Raw genomic sequence first — 24059 nt, forward strand, 5'->3', positions numbered from 1 at the left:
TAATGGTGTATAGTAAGTGACGTCCTAGCTCTTCACATTCAGTTACCACTCACCACCTCACTCAGAGCAACTTCCAGTCCTGCAAGCTCTATTTGTGGGTAAATGTCCTACGCAGGTTTACCATTTTTTATCTTTCATACCATATTTTTATTGGACATTTCCTGTGTTTTTTGTTTTTTTCCTTTTCTATGTTTAGATACATAGAGGTTTACCACAGCGGTACAATTGCCTAGCTGGGGTGTCCAACCTCTTTTATTTTTATTTTCCTGCCACCCATCGGAAAAAGAAGAGTTGTCTTGGGCCACACTTTAAGAACATAAACACTACTGAAAGCTAATGAACAAAAAAAAGGTCCATGCATAATTTTTGTAACATTCAACACCGCAAATAAGGAAAACAGGCCTCAAATAATCTGCATGTGGCCTTAGGGCTGCAGGCTGGACATCCCTGGACGGCATTCAGTGGAATACACAGGTTTGTAACATAGGAGCAATAGGCTCTACCATCTAGATTCAAGTAAGTGCACATTGTGATGTTCATACAATGATGAAATCACTTAAGAACGTGCCCCTATCGTTAAGAGTCTCGTAGTCCAGCAAATGGCAGCGCTTAAATAGGTTCTCTTTACAATTTGTATGAGGAAAATAAAGGGTGGGGAAGATATTGTTTGTGGAAACTTTACTTGGACTCCAGTCACCAAGAGGATGAGTAACGCATTACTCCTTGTACATCAAAGGAAACTAACCTAATTGCCTGCTGTTTACTATGTTATCCATACTGAGCATTTGTGAGGCCATCCACCCCGAGCATGTTCTCTGACCTGAATTAATAAAATCCCCTTGAACTTTAAAGTCAGACACATATGGAAAACAATGAAAGATCTACCCATAATTTGAAAAGCTCAGAAATTAGAAAAGTGTTGTTAGTAATATGATTAAAAGTTGAAGAGAAAAATTGAGGGGAAACTTGACCGCAGGGGCTAAACCAATCATAGAAATAAGTGAAGGAGGTCCTGCGTTAGAAAACAGAGTGGTAGGGACAGAACTGGAGAATGCGTGACTCCTCTTAATGAACAGCCACCCCTCAGTTATCCCTGGGCGGGAATCACGGTCTAATGTTGCTATGTAGTTCGATTTCCCCAAGGAAAGCTAGAAAGCAAGATTTTTGTGAGAAATTTAGTTTTTTCATGTTGGCAACTAATTCAAACTCTTTAAAAAAAGATTTAGGACTGGAGACGTAAGGACATCATATCGGAAGTTGTTTTAAATTTGCTGATGGATACAAGTGCAACTGCAGTACAAGTGCAAATGTATCAGCAGAAGTGTAAGTTCTTTAACACTATGCCCCCCATACACATTCCATCTTTTATAAGAAAAAAAAAAGCAAAAATACTTATACAGTACCCATAGTACAACTTAGGTTAAGGATAGTTGGTGTCTGAAGTGAGTCTTCTGAATGTAATTCTATAATGAGCTTTGAGAAGGGAGGGTTGTGCCTGTGGGAAGAGGAGAAAGAGGAGGAAGAGGCGTCAGTTCACTCATTAATTTACTCAGGAGCTCATTTGCTGCAATAATACAGGCACTCACTGTAGAAATGACAAATACATATGGAGGGTCACTTGAGCCCAGGATTTTGAGGTTGCAGTGAGCTATGATGATACCGCTGCACTGTGGGATGACAGAGCGAGACTCTGTCTCGAAAAAATAAATTACGACTAAGCAGCCTTGATCTTGGGCTTCAAGTCAGGATTTATATTTCAGCTCCACTCTTTCCCAGTTAGGTGACCTTGGGTAAATTAACTTTTTTGAGCCTTGGTTTTCCTCATCTGCTAAAAGGGGATCACAACAGCACTTAATTCATCAGCCTGTTTTAAGCATTGAATGAGACAACCCAAATGAAGCACTTGGCATGGTACTAGGCAAAAAGAGTTCTCAGCAAGGATTAGCACATTCCCTGAATGGTCCCTATAATATCTCATGTTCAATAATTAACTTCAGTCTTCCATTCATTCATTCATTTACACAGTAAAAAAACGTTTATGGTACATCTATTCTGGGTTAGGAAATATACTATGCCCTGGGGTTAAAGAAGTAAACAAAATACACTAAAACTTCAAATTGTTAAACTATGGTAGGACTTCTATTTTTTTTTTTTTTTGAGGCAGAGTCTCACTATGTTGCTCTCAGAAGAGTGCTGTGGCATCACAGCTCACAGCAACCTCAAACTCTTGGGCTTAAGCAATTCTCTAGCCTCAGCCCCCCAAGTAACTGGGACTACAGGCGCCTACCACAACGCCTGGCTACTTTTTGTTGCAGTTGTCATTGTTGTTTAGCTGGCCCAGGGTGGGTTTGAACCCAACAGCCTTGGTGTATGATGCGGCAGACGGTGTAACCACTATGCTATGGACGCCGAGCTGCCAAAACTAACTTTTAGGCCACCGACTTCTCACTTCAGTAAGGGAAAGGTTGGGAGATCTGATGACCAATGACATTCCTGTCAGGTGAGCTGATTGGGGACAAAATAGATGTGCAGGGCTTGGTTATGCCTGCAAGAAATTTGGGGAAAGGCACTACCCATTATTGCCACGGAACCGACCTGATCGAAGACTCAAGCTAAATCTGTACACACATAATAAAAATGAAAATGTTATTAGTGAGAACTTTGTAGGGAGAAGGTTTGGCAATAACAAGAATCAAAGACCAGCACTTTAGTCCGAGTTCTGCCACCACCTACACCCACGTTTCATTCCCTCTAAGTGGTGAAATTATATCTGCATCCATACCCTCACAGGGCACATAAAGGATCAAATCAGAGAATGAGTACAAAAGAATTGTGTATCATATTATCATCACCCAGCCTTGTCAATTTCCAAACTTTACCCAGGATGCCACTGTGCCAACAAAATCTTACTTGTCATCAAAATCACAAATGCAGAAGCTCTTTAACTCAGCAATTCTACTCGTGGATATTTTCATCCTGATATATTTCCACACAGTACAATACATGCAAAAAAATTTAATTACAATTAAAAAAACCCTAAAATATCTGTCCCTAGCATCCTGATGAGATAAAATATGGGACTGATGGTGATTGTGGAGGTATGGGAATGCCAAGGCACATGGGCAGGGCTGGGAGACAGGCTATCGCTACATATCTTTTAATATGTGTATATTTTTAAAATTTTCAACCAAATGAACATCTTCAAACAATTAATCCTAAACAACTGGGGAGGGAATAGGGGAATTCTGACTTACCTTTAATTTCCAAAAGGTGGTATCCATCCCAGGCCCAAGGTAGAGAATTCAATAGAGACATTTTATCTTCCTTAGAAATACCTTATAAGCTGCTGACACCATGGACTTGAGCAAAATATCCTGAGACAGGGACAGTGAAATAAGCTATCACCCAGTGATTAAAAAGAACTACCCCTGGAAAGCCCATGTCACCAAAAGAGCAAAAAAGAAAAAACACGCCCTTCTTCAGTGTCAAAGCCTTATCTTCAGACTTTATGGGAGAAACAGCAACTTTAAAACCCCTTTTTGAAACAAAGTAAGTATAATCTATTAAATAGAGGAATTTTCTTTTTCTATTTCTTTTTTTTTTGAGACAGTCTCACTACGTCACCCTGCATAGAGTGCTGTAGCGTCACAGCTCACAGCAACCTCAAACTCTTGGGCTTAAGTGATTCTCTTGCCTCAGCCTCCCAAGTAGCTGGAACTACAGGTGCCCGCCACAACGCCCAGCTATTTTTTGGTTGTAGTTGTCATTGTTGTTTGGCAGGCCTGGGCTGGATTGAAACTCGCCAGCTCCGGTGTATGTGGCTGGCACCCTAGCCCCTGAACCACAGGTGCTGAGCCCAAATGTGGAATTAGCTACCTTAAAAATGTTCTATAGTTTGAGGGGGGCGGGGCCTTGGTGCATGCCACACCTTCTGGGGGCAAGACATGATTGCAAGAGGGACTTTACCTACCAAATGCAATCAGTGTAACCTGGCTTATTGTACCCTCAATGAATCCCCAACAATAAAAAAATAAAAAATAAATAAAAAAAATTTAAAAAATGTTCTATAGTTTTATGTATGAAAGGCAAGTGTTTTACATCAAAATATCTGACTCAAGTGTCTCCCTTAGAAATGTGTAGATATAATGAAAGCTACTCAGGACTCTGGTTAAACTCAAAAGTGGGAGGTCATATGGAAAATAATGTTCTGGGTAAGAAAACTAGACAGATGAATGTTAAGACAAAGGAAGCCACATTCCTTACTCTGTTCCTTTCATCTCCACCCTGAATGGGTCAGCATCTCTATGCAAAGTAAGACTCGAGGGGCATAAGCAGATGGTTGCCTACTAAAATGACTTGTTAAACTCTGGGGTGGAAGGGTGGGGAATAGGAGATGGAAAATAAAGAAAAAAAGAAAGGCAAACTCCATCTGAGTTCTAAAGCTCTCCTGCTCAAAGTACACAGGCGATCACTAACAGAACATGAGAAGAAAACTTAGAAACTTTTATAGCAATTTGACAGCAATTATATATGTCTTTTCAATCTACTAATGAATAATTTGGAGTTGTATTTTGCATGTCTTTTTAATTTTATTTTTCTAGCAAATCATTTTTATTGTATTTTACAGAGATATCATCCGTGATGAACTGAATATTAGGAGGAAAAAACCCTTACCAAACACAATAAGAGGGTGTTTGGGAGGCATTTTCCTACTGGGCTACCATCTAGAAGTTTAAATACAGGGAGAGGAAACAGGCAGGCGGGCTGCCAGCAGGGGTGGGAGAAGAAGGAATACTCCTGACTCTGCAGCATTTGTTAGGAGACCTGCCTCCAGAGCAGGGGAGAAAGTGCAAAGCAAAACAATGCATCTTTGTTCTCCAGAACTGCCATGCTAAAATGTCTTTGTATTTCTTATAGAACCCACGTTCAGGAGCCATCTTCGCAGCCAAGAATCTCTGCATACACAAGAATTATGGACATTTCATCAATTCCTCCCTCTGGCTGAGAACAAGTCATGCTCCTGTCTGAAATCCTTTGACTTCCTTGATGGAAATTATTTGCAAAGCCTAATGGTGTTATTAACATTATCATATGGCAACAAAAAGTAATTCCTCATCTCTTCCCTCTTAGGCTCTACAGTGCTAAGACAGAGAGGAGCTGAATTTCCCACACACTCTAACTGCTGCCTGAGATAGAGGGACCAGGAATTTAACCACATCAGGCTACTTCCATTCAAGTATTCCAGGCAACACATACACTCCCACACAGAGACTTCTCTTTGCTCTTTGGATCTTATGAAGAGCAGGCACTTGAAACTGCACTCTGAAGCCATATTCTAGAGATGTTTTTGTTGGTACAAGCCTCACATGGGCTGCTTAAATGGCCAACGCCATTCATACTGTAAGTCAGGAATGGAAAATAAATCTGTTGAAGAATCTTGAGAACCAAATCTTGTGGGCCTAGGCCTACTGCTGTCACCATCTCTGAGACATCCTTCATTTGAGAAGTATCAGGTCTGACAATGCTTTCCCTCCATCCTACACTGAAGGACCTCAACGCTGTAGAAAACTCAAATCCTTTACAAATACAACCCTCAAGGTATGAAGCTTGGCAGGAAACTTACAATCTCCATCCTTAGGGAAAATTCAGAAAGACAGACAAAATTCAGAAAAAACTCAGGGATGCTCAGCATGAAATACATAAATGCCCTTAGAAAGTCTCTTAACAGAAGAAGCCAATTAAATCCACAGAATTAATCCACACATATAGATAAGCTACAGGTAAAATGGAGCCCTTTCTTCCTCCACCAAAATAGGGTGCAAGTCTGATGTAATACTCTAAGAGACTCTCCTCCTCATATCAGTTTTATAAAGCAGTTTCACCATATTTATTTTAATCAGTATAAGAATAGGAGTTTAGAAAATAAAACTTTATATTTTTTAAAATTAAAGTGATTCCTGGCTCAGTGCCCGTAGCACAGTGGTTATGGTGCTAGCCACATACACCAAGGCCGGTGTGTTTGAACCTGGCCCGAGACCAGCTAAACAACAATAACAACTGCAACAAAAAATAGCTGAGCATTGCGGTGGGCACCTATAGTCCTGGCTGAGCCAAGAGAATCGCTTAAGCCCAAGAGTTTGAGGTTGCTGTGAGCTGTGATGCTACAGCACTCTACTGAGGACAACATAGTGAGACTCTGTCTCAAAAAAAAAAAAAGAAGAAGAAAATTAAAGTGATTCCTGACATGGACAGTTCAGAGTAAAAGATGAATAAATGGATTTTATTTTTATAATTTTTTTTTTGAGACAGAGTCTTACTATGTCACCCTCAATAGAGTGCTGTGGTGTCATAGCTCACAGCAACCTCAGAGTCCTGGGCTTAAGCAATTCTCTTGCCTCAGCCTCCCAAGTATCTAGGACTACAGGCTCCCACCACAACACCTGGCTATTTTTTGTTGCATTGTTGTTCAGCTGGCCTGGGCCGGGTTCAAACCCGCCAGCTTCGGTGTATGTGGCTGGCACCATAAGCACTGTGCTATGGGCACCAAGCCCATAGATGGATTTTAAACATATGAAAATAATGATTAATCTCACCCATAAATAAGAGAATATAAAATAAAATTGGAATATAATGCCAATTTTCATTTATCAGATTAACAAACAGCAAAAAGTTTCACAATATACCATGTTGGTAAGGATGTCGGGAAATAAGCACTTTCCTATACTACTGGCAAGGATGCATTCTGGACCTCCCTATAAGAATGAATCTCTACAACCTCTGGCCTCTAGGCTGATGAAGAGATGTTGGGGAGGGAGATGGACATTTGCCTCTGTTAATTTTGGGTGCCTTCCCCTCCTTAGTCCATCCAAGTGCTAAATGGATGGGTCATCTCAGTAGCTGATGCTTACTGCAAACCTACAAAGGATGAAAAAGGAGGCAGGTAAGGAAAGATTAGCAAGTTCAGGCCAAGGTTCAGGCCAAGTTTCCAGGAACCAGAGGAAACATCCACTTCAAAAGGCCAACAATGCACATGTAGTGTCCCACTACAAACGTAAAGACTCATCCATTTACCCAGCTTTACATTCACATTTCCCACAGTGGTCATTTCTCAACTCTCTTTCCTCATTTTGCTAACTCCTTTCCTAGGAAATTCATTGGCCAGATCTAGTCAGATAACTACTAAACAAAGAGTTCTGAGGCCAGAGAAAGGGAGACTCAGAAAGATTTGGCAAACATCACTAAATCTAAGTATTTCTCCTGATTGTGTATTAGGCTCCAGTCTTCACCTTTAGGGAAGTCATAGTGGGGAAACCAGAAACCAATGAACAAAACAATTATAACTTAGAAAATGCTATGGTTGTCTAAATACTCTCTACTCTGGTCTTTACTAAGGAGTTGAAGTTTAGTGTTTCAAGCCTGGGAGCTGATGTCTTGATTATCACTGGAGGCCTTCTTGTAACCATGACTAGAACCAGCTTTAGGAAGACAGAGAAGTCATGAAAAAGACCTGATCTGTAAGGCCAAGCTCAGCTGCGGTGAGCAGGCAGAATGCTCTTGCCTCTCTACATACATTTTGTGAGATAAGAAGTGTTTTCACCTGTTAAGCCAACTTGAGTTGGGCTTCTCTTACTTGCAGCCTAACTTTTACTCTGAATAACAGCCCCATTTCCATGTTGCTTGATAAGTGAGCTGAAATTGAAGGTATGTTTCTATTTTGTGTCTCCAAGGCAGATTCTGAGCTCCCAGAAGCAAATAACACAGCTTTTCTTTGTATCAGCCAACAAAGCTTACTTATATACAGACATGTCTCCTACAGTCTCTCTCATCCACAGACACCCATAAGAATCACATGTGTTCAGCTACTCTATGGAGCAACTCAGCACAAACATGAGGAAAATATTCTTTAGTGAACAGGATTTGCTACACAAGCTCAGTCTGTCCAAGGAAAACAGCATATCTACAGCAAACTAGTTCATTACCTAAAATAATGGTTTTCAAACAGTGAGTTGTAACCCCTTAATATCACAATATCAATTGGTTTGCAAAACCTGCCTTTAGGAAAAAACAAAGTAGAATAGAAATAGGAAATAACAGGCATTACACACATCCTAACTGATGCTCTGAATAACAGCCCCATTTCCATGAAACTTTTGTTTCAAGTATGTTTTGAGGGTGTTAAGAGCAATGAACAATATATTTTCTCACAGTAGGTGGCAGTTCTAGAAACACTGATTTCAAAGGAGCCACCTAGTGCCATCTAGTGGTAAAATTCAGGTCTACAGTTGAAACAAGAATTGTAGCCAAGTATTACTGCACAAATGGGAAGGCTCATTCCACAGTTTTAAGGGTTGGAAGGGGCCTTGGAAATGACCTAGCCAACTCCACCATCTACATCTTTGGCTTGCAAAAACCAATCATCTTTTCTTCTGGGCAAGTCTTCCAAAACCAGCCATTTCATGAGCAATAGAGTTCTCAAGGTGACGAGTGCACACCAGGCCCACCCCCCACTCTAAGTGCTCCCTACTCCTCAACTGCCTTGACTAGAAAACTGCCTCCTGCAGTTCTGCAGTTGCTACTGCAGGCCGGCAAGGTGTAGATTCCACTTTTCCCCCAACATCTAGTACAAGAATAATTTCAGTGATAGCAGGTCACTGCTTGACTACTGTCCCAAGGAAGGTGGTCACCCCCACTGCTAAGCAACTTTGTTGAAAGCTGATCAATTTGCCTCCTTTTGGAAGCTGTAACTTGTTGGACTTAACTACTGCTCTCTCGGACAACAAAGAACAGTTACACTATTCAATACAACTGATTTATTCCAGCCATACTTGAGTGTCTGCTGAGTGCTAGGCACCGGGGATACAATGGTGAACAAGAAGAGAAATGAGAGAGACAAAAGATTATGAGGAATGAACAGCATGACTAGTATAGAGGACCAAGGTGAGAAGGCGAAGGCCTCTCAACAGAGGGGAGGCCACTGAGACCTGGAGGATAGGAGAAAGTAGCTGTCCAAAAGGCATTCCAGGGCGGCACCTGGGGTCAAGTGGGTAGGGCGCTGGCCCCATATGCCGGAGGTGGCAGGTTCAAACCCAACCCCAGCCAAGAAAAAAAAAACAAAAAAACCAAAAGGCATTCCAGACAGACTGAGTAGCAGACAGAGATGCTCTGGGTGGGCACAGACAAGAGCACAAAGGAGGCCTGGGGGCTGAAGGTCAGTGATAACTCTTATAAATTAATAGGAACCCTAAAATTCCAGATTTAAAAAATGGGAAAAAGACTAATTGGGGGCAATTCACAGGAAAGGAAACACAACCAAACAATGAAGACACAGAAAGTTCAGTCTCATCAATAACCAAAAAAATGCAAAACGAAAGCAAAAATACAGCAGTTTCTCCTATTAAATTAGCAACAAAACTATGGTTTAATTGAACTTAGCTGTGGAGAGGGACGAGGAAGAGGGCACTCAACCACCAGAACCATAAGTGGGGAGCAGTTGTGCTGCAAGGCCCTGTGGCAACAGGTGTGAAAATCCTGAAACAACACACAAACATGTAGACCAAACAATCCCACTGCTAAGACTGTCCTAAGGAAATCATCAAGCCTGGACACAAACATTTCTCTATAAAAACACTGAACATGGAGTTATAGTATCTGGTGGACAAAGCAGGCTACTGAATTTTACGCACCAGATGTGCCCATTTTGTTAGATCACCCACACACACGCACACACATACACACCTCAATGTTAATAGTAGTTATTGCTGCACCGTCCATGACACTGAGCATGGAGTTCTACCTGCTAATTTCTACTACAAACCTCTGATCGCAAAGTCCACAGAACATCCCTTCTATTTGTATATTCTGATTTCACATTAGGAGCCCAGATTCAAAGAATCAAAAATCTCAGATTTAGAAAGACCTCAAAGATTTTCCCAGTCTTCTTTCAACCCATTACTGCTTTCAATTTCCATGACATTCACATACTACCCATTCTGTTTAGAATGCCTTTAAATCACTCACTCTTTTAATACTTAAGTCTGATATGCTACCTAATATTTTCTTCTAACACAACACAGTAATAAACTCCTAACTATCAAAATGCAAAACATGCAAAGATGTGGAAACAACCCAAGTGCTCATCAATTCATGAATAGATCAATAAAATGTGGTATATGTATACCAGGAATACTATTCAGCATAAAAAAGATGGTGGTGGCTCGACTACCATAGCTCAGTGAGTAGGGTGCCAGCCACATACACCGAAGCTGGTAGTTACGAGTCCAGCCTGGGCCTGCTAAACAACAATGACAACTGCAACCAAAAAATAGCCAGGCGCTGTGGCAAGAGCCTGTAGTCCCACCTACATGGGAGGCTGAGGCAAGAGAATCACTTAAGCCCAAGAGTTTGAGGTTGCTGTGAGCTGTGACACCGCAGCACTCTACTGAGGGGCAACATAATGAGACTCGGTCTCAAAAAAAAAAAAAAAAAAAGATGGTGATATAGTATCTTTTGTAAAAACGTGGATGGAATTGGAGATCATTCTCCTAAGTAAAGTATCACAAGAATGGAAAAACTACTTGACCAGCACTTTTGTGTTCATATGGAAGTAAAACTAAGTGAAATTCAAGAGGGAAGGGAAGAGGAGGAAAACGAATAAATTCCCACTCAATGGATATATTGTATAAATATACTGCACACTTTCTGGGTGAGGGGCACAACTTTGACTTAAAATATGCAAAAACAAACTCCATAAACAAGATGTATGTAGCCCCATAATATTCTTAAATTTTTAAAAACTATTTAAAATCAATAATAAAAATGATTTAAATGTTAAAAAAATAAAAAGCATGTAATATGTCTGTCAGTGTACCACTTAACATCATCTCACATTCCTCCCGTGGGAAACATTGATCTGGCCCAACCACTTGTTCATTCCAGAAACATCACTGACTACCCCATCTGCCTAAGTGTCAACAGCAACAATGGGTCCTTCACCAGAAAGGTGTGAAATCCATCTCCAATAGGTGTTTCCTCAGCTGAAGCTTCAGAGGGGGAGGAAGGGCCTGCCTACTCTCCCAGCCTGTAACAATCAAACCTGGGCCTCATCTACACTCATGGAGTGGGGGGGGTGCTGGGGGAGTAGACTATGTGCCAGGCATCACTGAAAATGTCTGACAAATACAAGTACGTATAAACCCCCCATACAAGGAAGGCAGTGCATTACAGACAGAGGTCAAGGTAGTTACTTCGACTGTGGAACTTAATTTCATTAACGTACAGAACTTAAGGCTATAGGTTTTCCAACCCAGTTGCCCACCTGGATCTAGATCTCGCACATACATTTCTTTGTTCCCTTGTAAGGTTTTAGTTGCTCAAATGGGTTGCATAAATATCTACTTGTATTCATGCATACATATTTTCAGTGTCACTTAATGATGGAGATATATTCTGAAAAATGCGTTGTTAGGTGATAAAATTTTAATTATGCACTGCTTGTGGTGTGTAGCTGCCACAGCACTCTACCCAGGGTGACAGAGTGAGACTCTGTCTCAAAAAAGAAAGAAAAAATAATGCTTCTATTTCCTCCAGGTTTTAAAGGGAAGACAGGAAGCAAAGTCTTAAGGGCAAAAGACTCTGTACTTAAACAAATCTTGGATTTCTCTCCCTTCCTAAGGGAATGTTCCTAAGATCTCCCCAAACCGGAATGCAGAATCAGCTATGAAACTGGGCCTCAATAACTAGAAAGACTCACAGGCTACAACCCCCTCCAACAGCAAATTACAGGTGTTGCTTTTTGGCTTCATCTAATATCTACTTATTTTGCAAGGATTAATATGATCTAAAATCAGTCTCTGTTGTAAACAGTCCCTGAATGTTGGGCACAACATAAAAGGAAAAGGGATCAACAGTCACAGGAAGGTGAAATGAGCGGGGAATCCAATCGGAAAGTTCCCTTGGATCAATGTCCCATATCTAACTTAACAAAAAACTTGTTCATATAAAATATAATGACAAGATGCCCTTGACTTGAATAAAGCTAACATACTTCTGGAAAAAAAAATAAAACATTTGAGAATATGTATTGCAAATATTCAATGGTTTACTTAATCATTTTCTACTTTTCCTTTATAGTTAGTGCTTTTTATGTTCTACCTACAAAATATTTGCCTACCCCAAGGTTGCAAAGACAGTCTCCTATGTTTTCATATAGAAGCTTTATGATTCCAGCTTTTATGGGTAGGTTTATGATCCATTACCAATTAATTGGCATTTATGGTAGGAGATAGGAGTCCCCATTTGAACATCCAGTTTATCTGGAATTTAGTTTAAAAGATTTTCCCTCCTCCCACTCTGGGCAAAAATCACCTGACAGTACATAGGTAGGTCTATTTCTGGACTGTTTCACTGATCTACTTGTATAGCTTTATGTCAAGACCACAATGTTTTGATTATTGTAGCTTTACAGTAAGTCTTAAAATTAAGTAGTATAAAAAATTAGCAGTATAAGTTCTCCAATTCTGCTCTTCTTTTGAAGATTTTTATGGCTGTTCCATAAAGTCTGCACAGGAGACTTTATGCATTTCCATACATATATATATATATATATATTTTTTTTTTTTTTTGGAGACACTCTCACTTGTTGCCCTTAGTAGAGTGCACTGGTGTCACAGCTCACAGCAACCTCAAACTCTTGGGCTCAAGAGATTCTCTAGTCTCAGCCTCCCGAGTAGCTGGGACTACAGGTGCCCGCTACAACATCCGGCTGGTCTGGAACCTGTGAGCATGGGCAATCCACCTGCGTTGGCCTCCAAGAATGTTAGGATTACAGGCGTGAGCCACCGCAACCAGCCTGCTATACATATTTTAGAATCAATTCATTAATATCCTCAATCAAAGAAATAGGATTTGAATTATAATTACATTGACTCCATAGATCAATTTGGGGAAAACAGAAATTTTAATAGTATTAAGTCTTCTAATGTATGAAGAAAGAATACCTCCCATTTATGTCTTCTTTAATGTATCTTAGCAATATTTTATAGTTTCTTGTTAAAGGTGTTTCATGTCTTTCATTATTTATTCCTAGTTTGTTTTTTTGACACTATGTAAATGATATTTCACTTTCATTTTCCTATACATGTATGTATATTTACAATATATTTACCTGATTAAAAAGTCCTGTGCAGAATATATAATAAACATTGACAGATCAAAAACGAAATGATTAAAAAAAGAAAAATCCGCAAGAGACTCAGTTCACAAAAAAAGGAAGGATTGGCCAAAAAGTACATGAAAAGGAGCATAACATCATTATTCACCACGGAAATATAATTTAAAACCATAATGATATGCTATTTCACATCTATAGATGATACTGAATATTAACAAGGATATAGAGCAAACGGAGTTTTGACATGTTACTAGTGGGAAGCATAAACTAATAAACCACTTTGGAAATTAGTTTGACAGTTAACAATACATCCACTCTATGACTAAGCAGTTCTACTCCCAGACATTTATCCAAGAAGAATGAAGGACTTCTACAAGAATGTTCATCACAGTTTATTTATGATGGCCAAAAACTGAACACAAATCAAATGTTCATCAACAGGTGAATAGATGAACAAATTGTGAGACATATAATACAATATCAAAACGGAGCAAACTGCTTTACACTGACAAAGATTCTCTCCTCGACCAAACTCTAGCCAGGCTCTTCTGAGCCCTCTTCTCTACTAGGCGTCACTCTGTCCCATAAAGACTTAAACACTAACTTTCTAACAGCTCAAGGCCTCATCCGTAGGATGACACCCTAACAGTGCCTGCCTGAGAAAAGTCAAGGCTGACAAAAAAATTCGCTGTTTGTTCCGATCAAAACCTGAAGACAGGGCCACTCTCGCAGCCTCTGAGGAAGGACAGGAGCCTAACTTAGATAAGCCCAAGCAGGCAAACCCAGAGGGTTTCGGTACAGGGACTGGCTAATGATTAGGGACAATATCAATGCCTCCTTCCCACCTCAGTAATTTTTCACTTCTGACTCTACTGAGCCCTGCTCATCTCCCTACTTTCTCATTTTCCTTTTACAACACCCAGTCACCTCTATACAAAACCGAGCTCAGTTCACACTGGATTGTGTTTGACTGAAATGCAATACTTGTTACTGATTAACACTTTAGAGTTCAGCTTTACCTTTGACAACACACACAATATGGATGAATCTCAGAGAACACGTTCAGTAAAAGACACACAAAAGAACACTTACTATATGACATTCAAGAATAGGCAAATCTAATCTATAGCAGCTGAAATCAGAAAATGGTTACTAGGTGGGGGTGATGTGAACAAGGAAGAGATATGAGAGAACTTTCTGGAGTTTCAGAAATATTTTATATCTACTGACAGGTGCGGTGGCTCTCCCTTGTAATCCTGACAACTCGAGAGGCTGAGACCAGGAGTTCCAGACCAGCCTGGGAGCGTAGTGAGACCTCCTCTTTAAAAGAATTTTAAAGATAAATTAACCAGGCATGGTGGCACATGGCTGAAGTTCCAGCTACTTGGAAGGCTGAGGTGGGAAGATCACAGAGCCCAGGTGTTCAAGGCTGCAGTGAGCTATGACTATGACTATACTCCAGCCTGGGCGAAAGAGCAAGAACAAGCCAAAGAAGGGAAAGAAAGATAAATATTTTTTTGTTGTTGTTGTTTTTGCAGTTTTGGCCGGGGCTGATTTGAACACACCTCCTCCAGTAAATGGGGCCAGTGCCCTACTCCTTGAGCCACAGGCACCGCCTAAAAGATAAATTTTTATCTCTTGTTTTAGGTGGTAATATACAGGTATGCACGATTGTTAACATTCGACTAAATGAACACTGAAGATTTAAGCATTTTATTATATGTAAATCATCTCCCTTCTCTCCCCTCCTTCCTTCCTTCTCTTCTCTATTCTCCCTCTCTAACTTAAAAATACCTGAAGAAATTCTGAAGCAAAACAAACAAAAAGGATAGAGCAGACATTTCAAGTTCGCTTTTCAACATCTGCTCATTCCTTCTTCCATAGTAAGAGAACCCCAAATTTGAGGCATCAATCTACCTTATTAGAAATTTTCAACTTCCAGGGCCCTACTTCTAGCCAGTGAGAAGTACACAGGAGTCTACTGTGTAGGGAGGGCTTCCTGAAAAGATCGCTTTCTTCATGAAAAAGAACACACTCAAGACATATGTCTTGCTAGTATTCTTTCCTTTTCTTCTTCCTTTCTGGGGCAAAGCTGCTCGAGTAATCTGGGAAAATCCAAAAACTCCCTGCTAAAAACCTATCCCAATCCTGTGAAACAAGCTATGGAAGGTCTGACTCAATGTACAACCAAGTATCTTTGGGTGTCCATGTTTTCAGCTGTCAGAATGAAAAGAACTGATTTCAACTGGAGGTCAAGGATGACATATGCATTGCCATGTGCAATTATAAAATAAGAATTTAGTATATAAGGCAGGTTTTGTCTCAAATCAATGGGGAAATAAGGACCATTCAATAGTTGGTATAGGGACTGGCTAATGATTAGGGACAATATCAACACTGCAACCTTGCAATACGCAAACTAATAAAAAGAGATGAATGATCTAAATATAAAAGCCAAAACCATAAAAGTGCTAAAAGAAAATGTTATATGATTGAAATGGTAAGCACGACCCAAACATAGCCCATAAAGGTAAAGATTATCAGGTTTTGCATCATAAAGATTTATGACTTCTAAATTATAAAGTACACTGTACACAGTAAACCAAGAGACAAGCATCAACTTAACAAGAGCAGAACAAAAGCAGAAGTGAAGTATTACTGTGCCTCACATAAAGGTTCCTACAAATCAATAATAAAAATACAAATATAGCTTGGCACCCATGGCACAGTAATTACAGCACCAGCCACATACGCCAAGGGTGGCGGGTTCGAACCTGGCCCAGGCCAGCTAAAAAACAACAACTGCAACCAAAAAATGGCTAGGCGTTGTAGCTAGCACTTGTAGTCCCACCTACTTGGAAGGCTGAGGGAAGAGAATCGCTTAAGCCCAGGACTTTGAGGTTGCTGTGAGCTGTAACGCCACAGCACTCTACCAAGGGTGACATAGTGAAACTCTGTCTCAACAACAACAACAAAATACAAATGACCAAACAAGACTAACAGCCCAATAGAGAGGGTTCATATAAAAAATATCAATAACACTGAGCTAATTAAACATACCAGCTTTGTGTGAAATGATGGACAATGGAGACTCAGGAGTGTGTGTGTGTGGTGGGGGGTGGATGATGAGAAATTACTTAATGTGTACAATGTACATTACTTCAGTAATGAATAACCTCAAATCCTAGACTTTACCATTACACAATCTATCCATGTAACAAAATTACACTTGTACCCCATAAATATATACCGAAAAAAAGGCTCAACCTCACTAGTAATTAGAGAATACAAATTAAAGAGATTATTTTCCATTTGCTGGTTGGTAAACTAAACAAATGGAGAATATTCAGTAATTAGCATCTCATTCAACTCATCATTCTGATGGCCAAAAACTACAAATATGCTGCAGAACACTATGCACCCATTAAAAAGAAAGAAGCAAATCTATGTGAATGACATGTGCAACATGTTCATCTTTCTAATCCACGCAGTCATTAAAAAATTAAGCTTAAGAGGCTGAGTGCAGTGGCTCACACTTATTTATAATCCTTGTACTCCGGGAGGCCAAAGTGGGAGGATTGCTTGAGCTTAGGAATTCAAGACAGCCTGAGCAAGAGCAAGACCCCATGTCTACTAAGAATAAACAAAATTAGTCAGGCGTGGTGGTGGGTACCTGTAGTCCCAGCTACTAGGGAAGCTAAGGCAGGAGGATTGCTTGACCCCAGGAGTTTGAGGTTGCTGTGGGCCAGGCTGATGCCACAGAACTCTAGTCTGGGGAATAAGGTGAGACTCTGTCTCCAAAAAAAAAAGAGAGAGAGAGAGAAATGGTGTGAGATATTCTAGATTTAAGTTCTTTATCTTTGGCAGATATTTTCCAAAATTTAATTTGCTCCTCGGGAAAAACAACAACAATAAAGCACCCAGGATTGACATTACATTATCAATGGACAAGTTTCACAGTTAATTTATTTTTGACAGAATGTTCTAGCTCAAAAGTGGGATGTACTCTCTGGAGATGGAAAGCAGCACCTGCCTTGAAAATATTCCAGATCAAAATCTTAACTTCGCTCTCTGAGGCACAGCTAGGAAGGCATCATCAATGTGCTGGAAAGGCCCCAGGCGGAAGCCCTCAGGACAAAGCTGGCTTTGCCAAGAGGTCACCCTGTCACCTCCATCCATGTCAAGGAAGAACAATTTTTATTTAGTTGAGATATCAGATTGAGTTATATTTTTTTCAGAATGAAATTTCAACTTCATAAGCCCTATGAAGGGCTTTCTGGAATACACAAACCACTTAAAACCAGTAACATAGAAAAGCATAATTTTAAGACCTCATCAGGAAATATCATCTAAACATTTATATTCCATTTCTAGTCACTTTGGCTATCTGACAAATATTTATTTGTGCACCTGGTCCATTTATTTGTGCAAAGGTCCAAATAAATAGGCATGGTCCCTTCTCAGTATCCAGTTTATCCCTTTGGAAGAGACAACCACTAAATCTTAAATTTCTGAATTACAGCTAGGCTGATCCCCACAAAGGAGACCCCCAGGGTGTCATGAGAACATTCAACAGGGGTAGATCTCGTCTGTGGGGGCCAGAGAGGCCTCCTGGAGGGAGCCCCACCTCAGCTAAGCCAAAAACCTTAGGGTCATCTTGGCCCTGTAGCATCACCCCATATCCTCTGTCAGGACCTTCTAGTAGCGCTACCTTCCAAATGTGTGCAGAATCTGGTGGATTCTCCGTGTCTCCACCACTACTTTCCTGACCCAAGCACCAGCTTCTCTCACATGGAATACTCCCACAGCCGACTAACTGATCTCCCTACCTCCGTCCTCGCCCTCCAGTCTATTCTCTGCAGAGAAGCTGAAGTGACCCTGGTCAAACCCAAGTCAGGTCACCTCTCTCTTCAGTTCAGAATCCTCCAATGGCACCCATCTCCCTTACAGTAAAAGTTGGGTTCTCACAAGAGCCCACCATGCATAGCTTGCAACATCTGCCCACACAGCCTCCTAGATTTCACCCCTTACTCTTTCCCCTCAGTCACCCAGCTCCTACTCCAGGGCCTTTCTAATCTCTGTTCTCACTGCCTGGGAGACCATTTCCCCAGATACCCACAGGGCTCAGGGCTCACTCCCTAGCCCCTGAAAGTCTTTCCTCTGCACTGGCCTCCCCAGTGAGGCCTTCCCTGGCCACCCCATCTCAAATGACAAATCATCATCCGACATGCCCAGATGAATTGTTCATTTGCTAGCTGCTTCCTCCACTAGAATCAATGCTCCTCAAGAGCTCTATCTGTTCTTTCACTCCTGATTCCACATTGTCTAGAACTGGTGCTGCCATAAAGTGAACAGGAACTCAGTAAAGAATGTTAAACAATGCCTTAATCTGAGAGATGGTGTGGAACTAATTAGGCAAGGGAGGGTGGGAGGAAGCATTCCAGGCGGAGGGAACAGCATGTTCAAAGGCCCCAAAAAAGGCAGGACAGGGCACTGGTCAGGAACTGAAAGGATGGCCCAGGGGAGGGAAAACCAGTATAAAGTTAGCTGGGAAAGTAGGACAGGGAAGACAGGGCCCTGGAGACTATGGAAGGAACCTGTCCTTTTCTAACAGGAAGCCTTTAGGGAATGACAGGATCAAATGAGCCATTTATAAACCTCTGGCTTCAGGGTCAGAGGGGGTCTGGGAGAGGTAAGAGTGAATGGGGTGCACAGCTGACAGACTAGGGGCCAGTAGATGAGATAACACATGACCTTGGCTTCTGAGAAGACAGAACCGGTAGAGAAAGGCAGTAGATTCCAGCAATACTTAGTAGATAAAATCGACAGTTCTGCCTGATTGATCACATAGAGGGAAAGTAAAAGGGCAGTTTCAAGGTGATGTCATTCTTGTACCTGTGAACTCAATGAACAATGGCACCATTCACAGTGGGTGAGGGAAGGCCAGGAAGAGAGCACAGCAAGGTGATCTCAAGCACATTTTTAGAAAAAGTGAATCTGAGATAATTCTGAGACATGTAAGTGGAGATTCACACTTGGCCGTCAGATACAGGCTGGTACAGCATGAACTGGTACAGTATGTCACACAAGCAAGTGCAGATTTTTACCTGGTAGCTGTGGGGGAGCTGGAAGGTTTTAAGTGACAGGATAAGATTGACGATTCTGAACATCACCTGGCCAGCAGGTAGAACAATCCGGAAGTGTTGCAATAGAGCCTGGGAGTGAGTAAAGCCTGAGGACAAGCTGTGGCCATGGGAGAAAGGAGACAGCTGGGGAGATTTTTTTAAAATACAAACTCAGCATGTCAGCTCCCTCACTTAAAATCTCTCAGCATGAAACCCACACTGCTCAGGACCTTCCACAATTCATTCTCTCACGACCTCTCTGAATGCTCTCCTACCACCCACTCTTCATACTACGCCAAGTCTCCCTCACACATCACTATGCATCAGTCTCCATGCCTCTGCTCATGCAGAGAAAAGCAGCTCTGACCGCTGTGAGCTGGCCTGCCACCAGAAGCCAGGTCTTAGAGCTGTCGGAAGCTGGCTGGTGCACCCAGAAAGGCTACGTTGTTCTGTTGGACAGAAACAATCTCACAGAACATCAACTTACAGGGCCCTCTGCAACAGTGATGATATGAGATGAAACAAGATCTCTTCATAATTTTCTCTGACAACAGACAAAAACAAGGTCACCATGCCACCCACAAAATACCAAATATCCCTCCCTCCTGTGAGTGTGACTTCTTCATACATTTAGCCCTACCCTAGCCAAACCCCCACCTAGAAAAAAGTATTGGGCACTTGATGATAGAACTGTCCCCACCTCCTATCAGCACTCAGTCCACAGCAAATCCCTGCTTGCTTTGTTGGACCTTCTTAATCATCCAGCCAAAGCCCAAATCCTAAAAAGTCTGTAATACCCTTTTACTGATATATGCCCCACAGTTCCTTATCTGTGAGTTTCCCCTCCTTGCCACAAGTACTGACCCCAACTTGTTCCATTACAGGTGTGTTTCTGGTGCTCTTTACTGCAGAGCATGGAAAACTGTAATGGGAGAAAAAGACAGTTAAGCTTCTTGGAAAAAAGCTAATGGAGTTTCCATCTGAAGGTTTCCACTTTCTACGTAGTATGTTAAGCAATGGCCAACACTATCTTGAAAAGAAGGAGGGTAAATCAGAAGTTTGAGGAAAGTGAAAAATGACTGAATTAAGTATTCTGGAGAATGGGACAGTGAGTTGACCAGAGAAACATACTAGAATGATCAGGCTCTATTAAGGGCACAGGTAAAGTTAAGTGACACGACTTCATAGCAGTATCAAGCTGCCCTGTTGTGTGATTTGTACCCCAATACTCAAGGCAGAAATGCATAGTTTGATTAACCAAGGTTGTAGGTCTACTAGGACCAAAGGGCAAGGGAGATAAAGGCATTTCCAAGAGAATTACTGAGTAATGGACTATGAACTCTAAGATCAACTGAGAGAGAACAGTAGAGAGGGAATATCTAAAGGATACAGAAAACCATGGAGGTCCCAAGAAAAAAATGAGCATAGCAGAAATAATTGACAAAGCAATCTGGAAAGATAAGGTTGGAGAGTATTGGACTGGCCATCTGTGAGGCACTGCAGTGTCAGGATGTAAATACAGGATATCATGGGAGAAGAGGTGACAGAATTTGGTAAGAGGGAATCACTACAACTAAGATGGTCAAGAAAGTGAGTCCCTATATGTAGGCTGTGCCCTCCACAAGGACACTGAGGTCACCTAGGATGATGTCAAGAATTTAAGCAGAATTCTGAGGGCCAGGCACCCAAGTCTTCAAAGAATTAGGTGAATAACCAGGAGAAGGTGAACAGCAGTAGCGAGGAGTGGTCCAGCCTGGTATGATGGAACTCAAAGAAATGAGACAGGAAACAAACAGCAGAGAGGACACAAAACTTAAACCCTCTCATCCTGAGATATGCAGGTTCTGAGAGAAGAGATGGACCACTTGAGAAAGGAAACCATGTCCCCAGGGAAGGGTCAGAGTTAAGGAAAAGGGAGAGGGAAAATGGATAAGGAGAGGCTGAGGAAATAGAGGCACCTGTGGATTAAGAGTGATGTTTTCAGAGGACACAGTGAGGGTTTGGTGGGAGGACTGGGTCACATGTAAACAGAAGAGAGGAAAACTAACTGTGGGGCACAGCACGATGGGCATAAGGAGAGAGTGGGAGAGTTAGTTACCATTGTAAGTGCCCAATCAAGATCTGCTGAATTAAAAAAAAAAGATCTGCTGAATTAAATAGAATTAGGAAGCAGAAACCTAATATATACTATCAGAAAAATTCTAACTGATAGAATTTGTTGTGCTTTTTCATAGCACAAGTCTATGACAAGGATAATGAGAATGGTTTGATGACAATGGTGGTGGTGATAACAGAAACTACCAGTTTTGAGCACCGACTGAATGGCAAGCACTATGGGAAGCACTCCACATTTATCTTCACAATAACTCTCTGAGACAGATAACACCTTCATTACCCCCAGAATGAACCTGAGCCAAAGGAGAAAGCAAACTAAAATAGGGGTAACAGAACTGTAGTGCCCTGGGAAGATAATTGGCTTTTTAAATGTTATCTTAGGGATTTTATGGCTGTAACTAACTCAGGGAGGCAGGAACCAGTCTGACCCATAGCTACTACATAGTCAGCAACTTCAACCAAATAACACACAGACTGGAGGAAAATCAAAACTACCAATAATAATTTACTGAGGCCTTCCCTTTGTGCCAGACACCAGACACTAATTGTTCTGAGTCAGTTATGTCATTTACTCCTCACACTCTAAAAGTAAGTTACCCTTATTCTCCCCCCCCCCTTTTTTTAGAATGGTCTCTTTTGGAGACAAGCGTCTCATTCTGTAGTCCCAGCTAGAGTGCAGTGGCATCATCATAGCTCACTTGCAACCTCAAACTCCTGGGCTCAAGAGATACTCCTGCCTCAGCCTCCAGAGTAACTGGGACCACAGGTGCCCGCCACAATGCCTGGCTTATTTTTAGAGACAGGGTATTGCCCTTGCTCAGGCTAGCCTCAAACTCCTGAGCTCAAGCAATCCACCCACCTCAGCCTCCCAGAGTGCTAGGATTATAGGCATGAACCACCCAGCCCGGCTTTAATGACTTTTTGTTTAAAACATTGCTGATTCTTTCTGTGTTCTGTTTTCCAGAAGTCAAGAAAACCCTTTTCTATCTTTTGAGCTATTTATCACTTTCAGCAAAGCCTTTAAAACTTAGATATTTTTTATTTACTTATTCAGCCATCAAAGATACCTACTGCATGCCAGAGACCATTCTACGTGCTCTACTGCTATTAAATATAATTTAATCTTCACAACCACCTATGAAATGGGATTATCACCCCCACTTAAAGATTAGGAAACGGAGGCACAGAATGGTTCAGAGTAAATTGCCTGATTTTACACAGCTAGTAAGGGGCAAAACTCAGTTTGACAGAATCTGGCTCTACAATCCATGCTCACTAAACTTCATCTCCAAGAACCTACAAAAAAGCTCAGGTGCCCATAGCTCAATGGTTAGGGTGCCAGCCACATACACTGGGGCTGGCGGGTTCAAACCCAGCCTGGGCCTGCTAAACTACAATGACAACTACAACAACAACAAAAATAGCTGGGCGTTGAGGCAGGCGCCTGTAGTCCCAGCTACTTGGGAGGCTGAGGCAAGAGAATTGCTTAAGCCCAACAGTTTGAGGTTGCTGTGAGCTAAGACACCATGGTACTCTACCCAGGGCAACACAGTGAGACTGTCTCAAAAAAAAAAGTGCAAGGCTTACTTCCAAACTTTGGTTTTCCCCACTATACAATCCCTTTTGTTCTCAGCTTAAACATCCCTGTCTAAATTACAAACTCTAAGGTATGCTGTATTTGTCAGCTCTCAACACTAAACTGTAATTATGTATCTCATAGGTTATTTGCTTCCTGTCTGTCTTTCCCAACTTGGCTGTGAGTTTCAGTACATCTGACACCATGTCTGCCTTGCTCATTGTGTATTCCTACCATTAAAATTCCCACCAATCAGCCCACAGTAAGGGCCTGAAACAAAGAACTCAATATATTTTTGTTGCAGGAAAGAATAAATGGTGGACACTCAAGCCTCATCTGGGACATATACTTGCGCTGGCAACGTCCCCACCCCCACCCCTGCTACCACATCCCTAAAAGTGGGGGCAGCATGCTACTAGCTGTGAAAAAAAGATTTTTTTTTGTGGTCCTGGAAAGGTCCTTTTCCCCTCAGGGGCCTGAGTTACAGGTGCACCATGGGGATCAATAGAATGTAACCTACCAAGGAGGAAGAACCTACATTCTCTTCTTCATAACTCATCAAGACTGCACTCATTATTTGCTTCATGTTTGTCTTTCCAGCAAGATTATAGCTCCGAGAAAATCACACCACTCTGGATACTCCTAACACACACCAGGAACTCAGAAAATCTCAGGTAAATAAATGCCTCCCTGTTCTGTGCACTTGACAGGTGTGAAGCGAGCATCCCCGGAGTCTGGTACCGCGTCCCTTTGGGCATCCAATATGTATTCTTCACGCACAGGCCCGCCTCCCAGCTGGGCCCAGGCCCTGGGACGCCAGCCCCGGACCCCGCGCCTGGCGCGCACCTATGGCACAGACAAGCATCTTCGCAGGTGCAGCGCACACCCTCTTCATCTGTCACGGCTCGAGAAGGAAGAACAGGAGGTGACAGAGGGCCCCCTCAGGCTAGCGGCCAGGGGCGTGGAGGTTCCTGGTGCCGCGCCACCAGGGACATAAAGCGGGGTGTAGGGGGCCTACAGGCTGAGAGGTCATGAGAGAGCCTCAGGGAGAAAGCAGGAAACCCCACCCTCCTCG

The 24059-nt window shown here is 41.8% G+C and overlaps 1 long non-coding RNA gene across 1 annotated transcript; it reads right to left on the reverse strand.

Moving 5' to 3' along the window:
• Positions 1–899: 899 nt before the first annotated feature.
• Positions 900–24059, reverse strand: LOC128561868 (uncharacterized). Its single transcript, XR_008373355.1, has 3 exons — positions 23505–24059; positions 3255–3374; positions 900–1495 (listed from the first exon to the last, which is right to left on the reverse strand). It is a non-coding gene; the product is annotated as an uncharacterized LOC128561868 (long non-coding RNA).

This window comes from Nycticebus coucang, chromosome 12 (assembly GCF_027406575.1).
Source record: "Nycticebus coucang isolate mNycCou1 chromosome 12, mNycCou1.pri, whole genome shotgun sequence".
NCBI lineage: Eukaryota > Metazoa > Chordata > Mammalia > Primates > Lorisidae > Nycticebus > Nycticebus coucang.